Source organism: Triticum dicoccoides, chromosome 5B (genome assembly GCF_002162155.2).
Source record: "Triticum dicoccoides isolate Atlit2015 ecotype Zavitan chromosome 5B, WEW_v2.0, whole genome shotgun sequence".
NCBI lineage: Eukaryota > Viridiplantae > Streptophyta > Magnoliopsida > Poales > Poaceae > Triticum > Triticum dicoccoides.
The window spans coordinates 705,800,798-705,808,852 of NC_041389.1; the positions used below are offsets into that span (position 1 = coordinate 705,800,798).

At 43.2% G+C, this 8,055-nt stretch overlaps 1 pseudogene; it reads left to right on the forward strand.

The window, feature by feature from the left end:
- Positions 1-1,735: 1,735 nt before the first annotated feature.
- On the forward strand, positions 1,736-5,344 carry LOC119310638 (annotated as a pseudogene).
- The last annotated feature ends 2,711 nt before the right edge of the window (positions 5,345-8,055 follow it).

Sequence of the window (8,055 nt, forward strand, 5' to 3'; positions counted from 1 at the left end):
CCCATTTGGCGAGTCAGTACTTTCTCTTTAGCTCATCACTCTGCCAGAAGAGAATCGGGATCGATAGAAGTCCAGCCTTTTCCTAACCCCAACTGGGACTTCAAAGAAAGATAAGGGAAACATGGGCATACTCGTGAGCACCGAATCGATAAGAATCAGTCGGCCTCCATATGACATGAGTTTGCCCTTCCAGCAACTCAGTTTCTTCCCAAACCTATCCTCGATGCACTTTCATTCTCTGTTTGTCAGCTTACGATGGTGAATGGGTATCCCTAGGTATGTGAAAGGTAATGCCCCCAATTCGGACCCAAACAATTGCCTATAAGCCTCTTGTTCCTCATTGGCTCTACCAAAACAGAACAACTCACATTTATGAAAGTTAATTTTCAGGCGAGGAGGAGGGTGGTGGCGGGGATGATGGTGGTGGCAAGGAGGCTGCGTGGTAACGCAAGGGGTGGCTGCGTGGTAACGCAAAGCTACCAAAGCAGGTTTCTGCTACTGAGGAGCAGAAGTGGTTCATTGAGCCCACGGGGAAAGAGTAAGTGCCACTTTATAATAATTTCATTATTTTGCTTTTCACATGCTCATTTCGGTTGTTATTTTTTTTTGCTTGTCACATGCTAATAGTTCATTCTTTTGCAGCAAGTGGATATATTCTAAAGGGGTCAGTATTCCCAACGGCCTCATCACCGTCTTGCTAAAGTTACACTGGCCGGGGTTGTACTGTTCGGATCCAGTCAGGCACCCGGACCATCGGGTCTTCGCCACGAGTTGGGAGCACTGGGAAGCGGCCCTTCACGCGGACCATGGGACCCATGCCAAGGCGTGAGCTCCCAGTGGCTGACACGTGGCAGGTCTATGCCGACGGCCTAGCCGCCGGCTTAGTTTAAACCCTAAGCCGACGCCTCGGCCATCGGCACAGACCTGCCCCAGGAGTGCCCAGTTGCTGACACGTGGCATGTCTATGCCGATGGCCTAGCCGTCGGCATAGTTGCAAACTAAGCAGACGGCTAGGCCGTCGGCATAGACCTGCCCCAGGACCAACGGCTTCTCGCCACGTGGCACCTCTATGCCGACGGCCCAGCCGTCGGCTTAGTTCGGCATAGAGGTGCCACGTGGCGAGAAGCCATTGGTCAGCACTTGACGGCGGCTGCCGTTAGGCGATGACGTTGCCGACGGCCACCGTCGGGATAGGGTCTATGCTGACGGCCTTTCTATGCCGACGACCATCCTGGCTACACCGACGGATATGTTGCCGACGGCCCTATGCCTGTCATCGATCCCTGTCCTTTGACAAAGCTGAGGTTATTTCTCGCAGTGGAGGAAGAGCAGATGAACCAACCGAGCTGCACCTCATGATGGATTCGAGTATGTTGGAAACAATGTGGTGCACAATGATGCCGAGGGGTGCGGGGGTAAAGGGAGGAGGTGATTCTAGGCGGCGGCGCATTGCAGCCCGAACATGTTGTGCCCAAAAATTACCGTCGACACCATTCATGGGCATATGTTTGGATTGAAGCTAATCATTTGGCATGCCCACGCTAGCCCAGTTTTCCAGCTCAATTTGGCGAAAGACGAGAGCTAGCAAAGGCACCTGCGTTGTACAGGGGTCTGACCGTATGAGAGCTACTACTTGTGTGGAGGTGGAGTAATAAAGGAAGTAACCGCGTCCGTGTGTCAGAAAAGAAAACCGGGAAGAATATTTCCAAAGTTGGCTGCACCCATCGCCTCGCCGATGCTCTCGCTCGGCAGCCGGGGTTCGTCGATGAAGAAGCACGCTGCGGCGGCCGGGTTGATGGCGGTGGCGGTGGTCCTGTCCGCTGCCGCCGCTGCTGTGGCCAAGTCCGCCGCGCTTCTGCTCCAACGCACGGTGCCGCTGCCGGCATCGTCCCTGGAGACGCTCCAGAACCTGGACAAGGAGCGGTTCTCAAGGCCGAGGGGCGTGCCGGACTTTGACTTGGAGGGCCTGCCCGGGTAAGCCTCTCCTCTCCTCTGCTCTGCCTTTTCTTGTTCCGTGTCTCAAATTTCTGGATCTAAAGTTCACTCGCCCGCGGCCCAGCAAAATCACCCGTAACCCTCACTTTTATTGATGCTGATGCGCCTGAAACCCTCACTCTGCCAGTCTTTTTCCTTGGTTTCCCCAATGTTGACGAACACCAACCATCCCTTTTTCAGTTGCGGTCGTCTAGTTCATGTAATTAATCAGTGTAAGGTGTTCATTTCTTTCTATTATTTGTCTGAAGATGTGTGCTATCAGTATGATGTTCTGCTAGTAGTATGTATCCAGCTCTAGTTCTGATAGAAGAAGAATTGTTTCTGCTCTAGTTCTAGACTAGATCACCAGTGCCAGCTGGTGTGTTTGCAAGAAACGAAACTAGGCACGCACTATTAACAATACAAATCATCTTTGAAACTACGGGTAGTAGATTTGCACATTGTTGCTTTCCTGCCGCCTGATTGCTGGTTCTGCAGACTACTTCAAAATCACTCTCCAGTCCCCACCCAATCCTCACTCCAAACTTTGCTCTGACTAAACTTCCAAACAACTCCGGCTGGATGATATCTAGCGTCTATGGACCTCAACGCGATGCAGCCAACCTTAAAATTCTGTGCCTGCCCACCTGAATGACTCTTACTTGCTGATTTCAACCTGATCAGCCGAGCAAGTGAAAAAAGTAACCAAAATGTGAACGTGAGGATGCTCAGAAGCTTTCGCTCAGTGATTGGTGATCTGAACTTCCTCTAATTGGTCGCTGTTTTATGTAGTCGAATGAGAGAATCAACATCACAATGACTAAGATTGACAAAGCTCTTCTCACTGAAGAATGACAACACAAATTCCTCAATCGTCTATGGACCTCAACGCGATGACTAACTTTGCTCTGACTAATCTTCCAAACAACTCCGCCTGGATGATATCTAGCGTCTATGGACCTCAACGCGATGCAGCCAACCTTAAAATTCTGTGCCTGCCCACCTGAATGGCTCTTACTTGCTGATTTCAACCTGATCAGCCGAGCAAGTGAAAAAAGCAACCAAAATGTGAACGTGAGGATGCTCAGAAGCTTTCGCTCAGTGATTGGTGATCTGAACTTCCTCTAATTGGTCGCTGTTTTATGTGGTCGAATGAGAGAATCAACATCACAATGACTAAGATTGACAAAGCTCTTCTCACTGAAGAATGACAACACAAATTCCTCAATCGTCTATGGACCTCAACGCGATGACTAACTTTGCTCTGACTAATCTTCCAAACAACTCCGCCTGGATGATATCTAGCGTCTATGGACCTCAACGCGATGCAGCCAACCTTAAAATTCTGTGCCTGCATGTCGTTATGTAGACGTTCTTCATTGCTCATATATGGTCTAATCGCCCATGGGAAAACAGAGATTTTGTCCATCCGAAAGAACATTGCAGTCTGAACCAACATGGTTTCTCTGTATCCCAAAACTAGCTTGGTGCCTTGCCTGTGTAGCTGGCGCGTTGTCTCATCACCAAGATCTTTACCATTGAATTAGTAAGCTTTTATACCCATGTGATCCAACCCACTAGACAACCATTTCCATTTACTTTGTTCTGTGTCTGCACGGTGAACACAAAACAAACTATTCTTTGGCACTTCGAATGTCTCTTTGCTCTTCAGTTTTCGTTTACCACTGCGTTGTGTTGATCGACAACTTCCTCTTATGACATTATTACGTTGTCATTGTATCTAAATTCTGAAGTTTTAACTTGCAGGCTCTACTATACCTTCATGACTTTGGGCAACCCATCGAAACGGTTTCCATGCAATTTGACACCGGTAGCGACATCACGTGGGTTACTTGCACCACGACGTCAGACCGCATCTATGTAAGGCGTCCATTCTCCAATTTCAAATCAATCTGACCGAAAAATGCATCTACTTTCAGACTGTTTTCTCTACCTTGTGATGTAATCTTGATTTACCATTGTACTTCTCTCAGAACACTTTGGAGGTGTACAACCCCAACAATTCTTCAACGTCGACCAACATATCATGCTCTGATGACATGTGTAAACATGCTATCAAATCAAAGAATTCGATATGTCAAGCCTCAGGCAGTACAAACAATCAATGCGGTTATTGGCAGGCGTATGCCGACGGAACTACCACGGGAGGTTACTACGTGTCTGATATGATGCATTTCGACACTGTCATGGGAAACGGAAGTGAGGGGGCTACCGCCTCTTCTGCCACTGTCGTTTTTGGGTACAGTTATTTTTTCAGTCTTGTATCTTATAAATTCCCTGTGAGCTAATGTGTGATAAGAAACTTGTTACTGCTAATTATCAACTTATGATATTTAACTAAGTTTTTTCCACAGATGTAGCAACTCGCAGTCAGGGGCGCTGCAACAAGATGGAATTATGGGGTTTGGAAAGGATGCACCGTCTATTATGTTGCAACTGAGCTCTCAAGGGGTGTCTCCTAAGGCCTTCTCTCATTGTCTGACATGTTCAGATGATGGTGGTGGAATTCTTGTTCTCGGTGAAGTTGTAGAGCCAGGATTTGTATTTACCCCACTTGTTCCATCGCAGTAAGTACTTTTCCTAGAATTACTTTGATTACATAATTATCAAGTTCGGAATTCCACATGACTCCGTTTTGTTCCTGTGTTGCACTTTTCCTTCCATGTTTGGTGTTAAGTATGGAGGATAGAAATTGGTGATGCAGATGTAATAACAGATTTGGCCAATCACAACCCCATTGCCATTGGCAAAATACAATTGTTTAGTTAAATTTACTTGCACAATCTATTATTTTTGAATTCTAAGTTAGAATTTATATGTACAACATTCAGTTTGCAAATATAAAGTGTAGATTTAAGAAAGAAATTCACTTGACATTCCTTTTTACCTAAGGAACTTGTGTTGACCTATGTGATCAGAATCTGGATTACAGTTTCCAATGGAACCTCCTGAGTCCTTTTATATCAAAAACTTTTCTCGATAAAGTACAGGCCTCGTTACAGCGTGAATATGAAGAGCACTTCTGTCAATGGTCAAAATGTCCCAATCGATTCTTCCTTGTTTGCAACATCAAAGACACAAGGAACATTTGCAGATTCTGGGACATCCTTAGCATACCTTCCAGATGGAGTTTATGATCCAATTATTAACGCGGTGAGTTTTTTGTTGTCAAAGAACCAAGATTTGATAGTCTACACTACTTCAATAATTTTATTGTACTATATGACAGTCGTAATGGTTCATATTTCTTTATATGCAGATAATTAATGCTGCTCCATCATCTATGAATTACAGTGTCATAAAGGGAAATGAATGTTTTATTTGCTGGAAAAGGTTTTTTTATCACTAGGAGATTAATTAATGTCCGTACTTCAAAATGTTGAATCACTTGACAATTACTTTGGTTGTTTGTTCACAGCAATGTATCTGAATTTCCAATAGTAACACTATTTTTTGAGGGTAGTGTTCCATTGACAGTCGAACTACCTCATGCGCAAGGCTGTATCTCACCTTCCAGTAACCTTCTGAAGCTACCTTTTTATATATATAATTTTATATCTGGTTAAATTTCTTTTGGGGTGGGGGATTGTCTTAACGTACGGTAAGAAATATCATATCGTAATTTGCAGGACAACCAAGTCATATTGTGCATTGGTTTTCAAAGTAGCAAGAGGTTCAAGGGTTATGAGCATGCCACTATTCTAGGAGGTTAGTCATCTACCTTTTTCAATAAACCTATCGCTATCGACTGAATTGGCAAGTTTAACTTGCACATCGTGCAATAAGATCTAAGACTCCTATTCTGTCATGGTAATAGTAAACACAGTCCACAAGCCAGCCACATTCATGGAAGAGTGATCACGGCTTTTGACTCTTTCTTTTGCTTTAACCCTCGATATTGAACTGATTATATTATGCAGATAGGAACACCGACTAATTCGCCCATGCAAACATTGTCTAACTAGTAAATAGTACATTTGTAAGCATTACCCTATTGTTGAATGAACTAGCAACTAATTATATTTACCAATCATGAGATCTTAAGCACAATATTATTCTTGCTAACTGATTAGCCCCTCTTGTGTGTCAGATATTGTCTTACGTGATAGGATATTCACGTATGACTTGGAGAAGATGCGCATGGGTTGGGTAGACTATAACTGTAAGCTCAGATTTCTGCACTAACCGAAATTGCCTTTCTTGATATGCTTCCTCATTTTGACAATTTTTTTTAATTGTCAGGCTCGCTACTCAATAAGACCACCTTGGTTGTTGCCAGTGAGTCGCTGAGGAGCCACACACCATCATACTGCAGCCTAATGATAGCTATTGGGATTGCCCTCATAAATAGTAACATCAGTGCACCGCGGAGGGTCGACAGCTACAAGGGGCGCCGTCAGGAAAACAAGCAATGGAGTCGAGATATCTCATCTCGAAGTTAATTGTCGGTGGAGCATTGGAAGTCACTCCGGAGAGGCAGGCGGAGGCGTAGCTAGCATAGAAGCATTGGGTGCAAATGACACCAACGAAATTTTAGTTGATAACGTAGCGCTTTACATGTACTTGATGCCTGAACCCAACAAGAAATCATGTTTGAACTCATTGACTACCTAGAAAAAGCCTTTTAGTCCTTATATTCAGTGCAAGTGTGCAAGCCCAAATAAAATAAATCAATTTGGTAGCTCGCAGCTGGCTAGACGCATGATCTTCAGATTGAGTTGCTTCACCGCCGCAATGGACAGAAGTAAATAAATCTATTTTTGTGAATGGAAAATAAATCTGAATACTCTCGTCACCTTCATCGCCCTCACGCTGACATACGACATATGTCAGCGGCAAGCCGGCATAGAAAATATCTGTATTATCTCTCTCACCGCCCTCACGCTGGCAACCGGCAGCGGCAAGCCGACAATTGCTATTCAAAATATTATTACACGCGATAGCATATCCTGTCCCGCTTGTACAAGTCTTATCCAACCTTAATTATATGATAGCTTTTTTGTCAAACCTTGATCTACTCCCTCCGTTCCTAAATATTTATCTTTTTAAAGATTTCAAATGGACTACCACATACGGATGTATATAGACATATTTTAGAGTGTAGATTCACTCATTTTGCTCCGTATGTAGTCACTTGCTGAAATCTCTAGAAAGACAAATATTTAGAAACGGAGGGAGTAGTATGGAACAACATTTTGCAAAAAGGACGGTCATTATATCATGATAAATAAAATAAATCATGTACTTCAAGGCCACCCTTATAGGCAAGCAAGCAAATGATGCGCTACTCCTAGTCCCACATAGCCTTTTATTCAGATAGAATCTGGTTTAAATTAATTTTCATATTACGACAATCCGAAGGGAATTCCAGAATACATAAAAAGTTTTAATAAAGTAAGATTGAGATTAGGAGAAGAGTTATGTGTTGTCTATAATGTGAGGAGCTTGCTAAACTGGCTGAATTTTATCGAGATGATTTTGATTCAGATAAACTGCATGATGTTGGTCCTGATGGAATTCCCGATATTGCTAAATTAATGGTGCAAGGCAAGTAAACATACTCCTTTTACTTTGGTCTATCAACCTGTAAAGCTAGTATTGATATTGCCTGTTTCCATGGAATTAATTGACCAGTGCTTTTGATATATGATTGTTGTCAACAAAATATGTAATAAAATGGGTGATCAATCAAAGAGTGGTTTTCTAATTTACTAATGGATGAGGGTTTTCTTACTATTATTAAGTAGTAACGATGAAAGATCAAAGAAACTGGGAAATGACAGTGACTCTACATGTTCCGCTTAATAGTACTTATTTGCAACTTAAGAAATTAACATGTCATTTTGCTTTTTTACAAGGAATGCCTTATCTAACTACCTATGAAAGTACAAAGTTGTGCATTTGACTACTTTATTTGAAACGTTTGAAAAGGGGTTTTATGTTTTCATTCAACTGATATTTATTCATCATGTAGTTTTATGTAACAATTATATGTGGTATGCTATTTCAGTTCCTTATGTTGTCCTTTGAGTGTTAGTATGAGCTTGTAAAACTATCTAA